Below are 7,674 nucleotides of genomic sequence, written 5' to 3'. Positions count from 1 at the left end.
AGTTTATTTTTACAATCAAATAAAACAACTGTTTTTTGTTTTTTTTTACAAACAACTCAATGTTACTTCAACCACATATCGTAAAAATAAAAATATGTTTTCATTAATCAATTCGGCAGTCACTTTGTGGTAATATCTATCTATATTTAAGATATAAAAAATAGTGTTATTTACCGAGTTTAACTTAAATTAAAAATAATAGAGAAATCTGTTTATTTTTATTTTAAGATTTACTAAGAAATGGTAAAAATTTGAAGCAGATCTAACATATCGTAAGTATACTGGAAAAAAAACGTTAACACTAAAATCCCAGTTGTTTAAAATGTAAAAAATATAACTAACTAACTAACTAACTAACCATCACGCCGCTTCCCCGCAGGGGTAGGCAGAGAGAATTGAGCGCCACACCACTCTGTCCTTGCAAACATTCTTCGCCTCTTCCACGTTCATGCATCCCCTCATACATACCCGCCGATTGTTACGACTCCTAACCTGACCACTTTCAAGTATGTTACGACTCCTAACCTGACCACTTTCAAGTATTTGGCATACCTGATCGTGCCATGTTTTTCTCGGTCTTCCTCTGTTTCTTTTCCCACTAACATTCGCCTCATAAAATTGTTTTACCGTTCTTTCGTCACTCATTCGTTCCACATGTCCAAACCATCTCAACACACCTTTCTTAATTTTATCGATAATGCTTATCTCAGCTTTGCATTCCTTCCTTATTTCACTATTCGCACATCTATCATACATCGTTTTGTCGCACATTCTTCTGAGAGATCGCATTTCGACTGCATTCAGTCTACTTTCATCCTTCTTTTGCCAACTCCATGTTTCACTTCCATACATTAGAGTTGGAACCAGGACTCCGTTGTGCACTGCCAGTTGAGCTTCCGCTGATAGGTTCCGCTGTAAAAAAAAGATATATGTATATATATATATATATATATATATATATATATATATATATATATATATATATATATATATATATATATATATATATATATATATATATATATATATATATATATATATATATATATATATATATATATATATATATATATATATATATATATATATATATATATATATATATATATATATATATATATATATATATATATATATATATATATATATATATATATATATATATATATATATATATATATATATATATATATATATATATATATATATATATATATATATATATATATATATATATATATATATATATATATATATATATATGTATATATATATATATATATATATATATATATATATATATATATATATATATATATATATATATATATATATATATATATATATATATATATATATATATATATATATATATATATATATATATGACATTCAAACTACTTGTATTTGGCCAGTTTATAGAACGTCGAAAACTTTATAATATGCATCATTAAGTCAAAATTGCATATTTTCGTTTTTTGTCTGTACACCCATGATATGTACGTACACATACGTACTTCTATGATATTTTTGACGTGAAATGTACTGCCGCCAATCTTAGCGTGTTGGCCGCCTCTGATCAATTGTCACGTGTTCGCTTCTGTTGAGATATCTATAATATATGAGATATCTATAAATGTACACATCCTTTTCCAATAAAAAAAACTTCATACAGTATTAGTCAAAGCCCCCTTAAAAAAGGAATAACTTTTATTCCAATCCCGACGTGTGAAGAATGATGCTGATATACCATCTTCCCGAACACTTAGGGTAATTGTTCGTCTGTCAGGCATTGTAGCAAATGTTGGAGATGCAATCCGTTTCTCAGTATTCGATACGTCAGATAAGATTCTATCTTTGGATTGAAGATGGTATCTCTGCCTTGAAAATGACGCTGCAAATATCCAATTAAATGCACCGAATTAAAACGTACGATACCATGAAGATAACACATCAGAATTCATGATTTTAGATGTTCAATAATGGGCAGAGTAGTGAACGTTACACTGTCTAAAGTGATCACTCTGGCTCGTCTATAGTTTATCGTAAGCTCTATAATCGCCGAGTCGAATTGATGTGAAAATAATTATAAATGTATGTCGTTTCAAATGTTAAAATTATTTTGAATTTAAGTTTTATTTAGTAAATACCAATATTTAAGTAAAACTTTAATTAAAAATGGATAGATTTTATCACAAAATGACTGCCGAATCAATTAACGAATAAGAAAATCAATAAATAAACCAATTAATGAAAATGATTTTAAAGCACTCTTAGGGCGTTTGTCCACTACACGGAATCACACGGAATGTTACCGTCCGGCACGTCAGTTTACAACGACGATTGGCTATGATTGGTATGTGCTTTTGTGCATATTATTTCGAATCGGTGCTCTTAATCGGCGTGTGAACACGTTGCGCGTAAATTCGATCATGCTAAACTGTCGTAGTTGCTTTCATTTTTCAAAACCGGACTGCCGGACGGTCAAATTACGGGTAGTGGATAATCGCCCTTAAGGTGATTTTTCACGAAAATGTAAGTATTCAAATTGGCCATTATTATTATTTATATCGTTTCCATCAATTGACAAAAAAACGACCAAACACGATTTCAATCTTCTTTATAAAGAGTTGTCTTGTATCTGAAAAATCAATCTGTCAAATTTAGATCAATAATGTAATAAAAATTTCTTTTTATCGCTCAACATAAAGTCTTTGTTTGCAAAGAACCATATAAGTCTCAAAAGTACAATTATTTAAGTAATAAAAATGATATACGGATCGTGTGAATTATTTATTGTTGTGTAAAAATATTTTCAAATTTGATTGTTTTCTTTGAGTTGTTTTGTTTTTATTTGAAAAATCATTGTCGAAATTAAACTATAATTCAAAATATTTTGAGTGCGTTGGAATTTTCGTTTGTATATATTGTAGATTAAATCCACTCAAAATATTGGATACTCTTAAAATATAAGTGGGCTTAAAAATAAAAATAACTAAAAGTGCTATTTTCAGGCATTATTATTTTAAGTAAAATAATTGTAACATTTTGAGTGTGTCCAAATACTTGTTCACAAAATCTGGATTATCTCCAATTACACGAGTTATTTTCATATTATTTTTTGACATCTCATCAACGATGAAGAAGAATATGGAAATATAAGAGTTTCTGCTTAGTAAAAAGCTTCTTTACATCTTACCAATAGATGTCTCTAGTGAAGTTCTAGTGATTCAAGAACAAGGTTTCTAAATTTGTTCATATATATAGAACTTCCGAGAATTTGAGTAGTGTGGTAGTCAATAATGGGTAGAATTAGTGAATGTTACACATGTGTAAAGTGATCACTTAAACCAGTCTATGACGGTCGTCAGCCCCGTAAATGCCCAGACTTCCATATTCTTCTTCATCTTTGATGAGATGTCAAAAAATAATATGAAAATAATTGTATGTATACAAAATATATACAATTCATGAAGGTTTCTGGCCATAATACACTCACTTATTTAAACCATAGATGTTACATTCGAGTTTTTCATTCAGTTGTTATTTTTCTCAATCATGCATACAACCGAAATTTGAGAAGTGTGGCTGTTAATCGTATGCAGAAAGGTGACCAAATCCACACTCGATTTATTTATATTTTTATTGAAACTAATATGAAGATGTCGATAGAGATGAAAATATATAAATCTGGACATTTACAAGCCATACGATATGTCATTGACTGATATGAGAAATCACAATATATACTGTGCAACATTCACCATTCTTCCCATACATGTATAATATTTGCAGTAAAATAATTCGCAAAAAAATACCAACTTACGATTATTTCGTAAAAGTTTCTAATAACCTATAATTTTAAACCTAAATCTATAAATTTTCATTTTTTTTGTTTTTGTTTATAAAGTTTTGTCCGCCTTCGTAGTGTTATGGTCAGCACGCTCGGCTACCGTTCTGGAGGTCCCGGGTTCGATTCCCAGGGGGGTCAAATAATTATAAGTGATTGTTTCATAATAATATTTATTCAATATTACCCTGGACTGGTACTTGAAGCGGAGGGCTGATCACCTTTTCTTCATGTGTAAAACGATCAAGATAACACTGCGTTCATATGAAGCAGTGCCCTGTGCACCATTGGGGTGCGGATAAGGGTTTATTATTATTATTATAAAGTTTAAATAAAAAAATGTTACTGATATTTTCAATTGAAGCTCTTTCATACAATTTATTGATTCGGCATTAACTTGGTGAAACGTCATGTCGATTATTTAAAAATTAAACACTTGTATAATAGCACTTATTGAGCTTTTATACACTTGTTATGACGCCGTTAGCTGCGTGGGTAGGCATAGAAAATAGAATGCCCCTCTCGTCGTCATTTCAACCTAAAACTCAGAAAATTGTAAAGTATTTTACCATTCCTAGTTTCTTAGAGCGTAGATTTCACTTTGTAACAGTATAAACTTGGCAAAATATTTCAAGAGACCAAAGGAATTCTTTTTCCTTTTTTTTAACTAAGGCGAATTTCCCTGCATCTTTTAATTACTCGACGAAATCATGATAAACCTCCCCTATTTTCGCTACAGAAAGAAGCACTTATATGTTTATGGGGTTCTATTTAAATAAGCCACCGCTAAGCCAAAGGAACCTCACTTGATGAATTGCCTATAAAGCGGAAGATATAATTTATATGGGATTTTCCAACTCTCGTTTTTAGGGTGGCCCTTTTACGATACATTTTTTTTTTCAACAATACGAAAACTAAATTCAGCTTTTTGCGTGTCTTGATACCTTGATAAGGCCATTATTTATGGTTACTTAGATTTTTAGGTAGGTACAATTTTCAATTAAAATAAAATATTATTAAACAGTAAATACTTAATAATAATAATAATAAAACCCTTATTCGCACCCCAATGGTGCATAGGGCACTGCATCATATAAACGGAGTGTTATCTTAATCGTTTACACATGAAGGAAAGGTGATCAGCCCTCCGCTTCAGGTACCAGTCCAGGGTAATATTGAATAAATATGATAGTGAAAAAAATCACTTATATTTATTTTACCCCCCTTGGGAATCGAACCCGGGACCTCCAGAACGGTAGCCGAGCGTGCTGACCATTACACTACGGAGGCGGACGAACTTAATATAACAAATACTTAATACTCGTTTTATTAATAAAATATTTTTTCGTGGCTCTCTTTTTTATATAAAAATTTTCAAATAATTATTAGATATTGTACAGTTTGTCCGCCTTCATAGTATAATGGTCAACACGCACGTCTGGAGGTCACGGTTTCGATTCCCAGAGGGGGAGGGGGGCAAATAAATATATGTTATTCGTTCACTCTAATATTTGTTCAATATTACCCTGGACTGGTAATATTGAATAAATATACGAGTAAAAGGGTATGTACAATCAGGTAGAAAGTTGTGGAAATGGTATGTAACTCTATGATGTACCCTTATACATATGTATCTTCTTCAAACCCTTATCCGTACACCAATGGTGCATTAGGAACTGCATCATATAAACGCAGTATTATCTTGATCGTTAACACATGAAGGAAAAGTGATCAGCCCTCCGTTTCAGGTACCAGTCCAGGGTAATATTAAATAAATATTTGGGTGTAAAAATCCCTTATATTTATTTTACACCCCGGGATCAAACCCGGGACCTCTGGAACGGAAACCGAACGTGCTGACCATTACACTACGGAGGCGGAAATATGTATAATAATATTATATATCTTCTATATGCCACTATCAGCACTCAATAACAGAAAAGCTTTTTCATTTATGGTACGGTATTTTCAGTCTTCCCTTTCAGCTTCATTCAGTGAATTGGACGCTGAAATGCATTGACGAATACTAATTTTTGCGTTTTGTCTACGTTTTCAGAATAATTCAATAAGGAAGGGGAAAGTCGAGAAAAATAATAATTATTACTTACGACGTGATCGGAAATATGGAATATATATTTTGTACCAACATGTCTTGGTATAACTGCATTTAACTAAGTAACTAACCGTCACGACGAGAGAATAGAACGCTAAAACACTACGCCTTTATAAACATTTTACACCGTTTCCACATTCATGCATCTTCTCATACATACCCGCCGATTATTTTGACTCCTGGCCTGACCACTTTCTAATATTTGACATATCTGCATTTTATATATTGTATTGTATTAAAATAAACTCTATATAGTTTTTCCACGTTATTTTCTTTCACCAGTGATCGAGTTTTGTAGTTACCAATTTCATCAAACAGGTGGGAGGCTAGACAAAATTTTATGTTATATACATAACAAGGCTGTGGTTGAAAACCAGGATTTGAAGTAGTGTATTAAAATAATAATTACGTTTATGTTGAAGTAAGGGTGTCAAGTATGATTTTTACATAAAATGAATTATTTTATTCTTCTTCATTGATAAGAAAATATTTAAAATATTCTTTGCAAATACCTACACCTACTTAATAAACTAGTTGTACTTAGGTAGATCATTTCCCATCTTTTTATTTTCGTTAATGATAAGAAAATATTTAAAATGTTAAATGCAAGTACCTACCTTACTTAAAAAAAAATCAGAATTGATTCTTAAATACATATTTGAATTTTTCTTACTAATAAATAAGTTTAGTGCAGGTATTTAGGTAGAACATTTTAAATCTCTTCTCCCTTTTCTCATAATTGACAGTAAAATATTAAAATGTACTACTTATGTAAGTACCTAAACTTACCTAATAAATTACTTAGGTGCAGGTACCTACATTCTTCTTCAAACCCTCATCCGCACCCGATGGTGCATAGGGCACTGCATAATATAAATGCAATGTTATCTCGATCGTTAACACATGAAGGGAAAGTGATCAGCCCTCCGCTTTAGGTACCAGTCCAGGGTAATATTGAATAAACATTAGATTGAAAAAATTCCTTATATTTATTGGACCCCCCGGGGATCAAACCCGGAACCTCCAGTACGGTAGCTGAGCGAGCTGACCATTACACTACAGAGGCGGAGTCGTACTGAAATAGGACATTTCCAATCTTATCTTCCTAATAGTTAATACTAACATATTTTAAACGTTCTACATATTTAAATACCTACGTCAACTTAAAAAATTATTAAGGTGTAGGTACTAACATAAAACATATTAAATCGTTTCTTCCTTAACCTTTTCATAGCCGCAAATAAATTACGCCGCAGTGCTCAACAGGCCAAGTATTTTTTTTTTTTTGTTTTTATTGAATTATAATTTACTTACCAAATATTATATCCCGCATCGATTGTTGGAGTTTTATTCTTGAAGTTAAACCAGTTTCAAATTTTCAGGGTTGTCACACTAAGTCGCACACGAAAGTTTTTATTAAATTTAATATTAACACACAACTATTATTTATCAATGGAATATTTTAAAATAATAAGATAAACACAAAAAAATTGAGCAAAATAAAAACCCCTGGCGTTCAAAACAATCGATTAAAATAATCAATATTTCAAGTGGTTTGAGTGGTAGCCCTAATGACATCTGTCAACTGTCAGCTGAAAGTGATACCGATAAATCACTTAAAAGTATTTAAAAACTTTATAAAATATTTTGTGATAACTTCAACTGATGGCAATGTATGTTCCGTTTTTGACAGATTGTCAATATGAGTTAA

The sequence above is a fragment of the Brachycentrus maculatus genome, unplaced genomic scaffold (assembly GCF_059751285.1).
Source record: "Brachycentrus maculatus isolate JH-2025_06_01 unplaced genomic scaffold, ASM5975128v1 h1tg000517l, whole genome shotgun sequence".
Classification (NCBI taxonomy): Eukaryota; Metazoa; Arthropoda; class Insecta; order Trichoptera; family Brachycentridae; genus Brachycentrus; species Brachycentrus maculatus.
Note: the sequence above shows the minus strand (reverse complement) of the source record.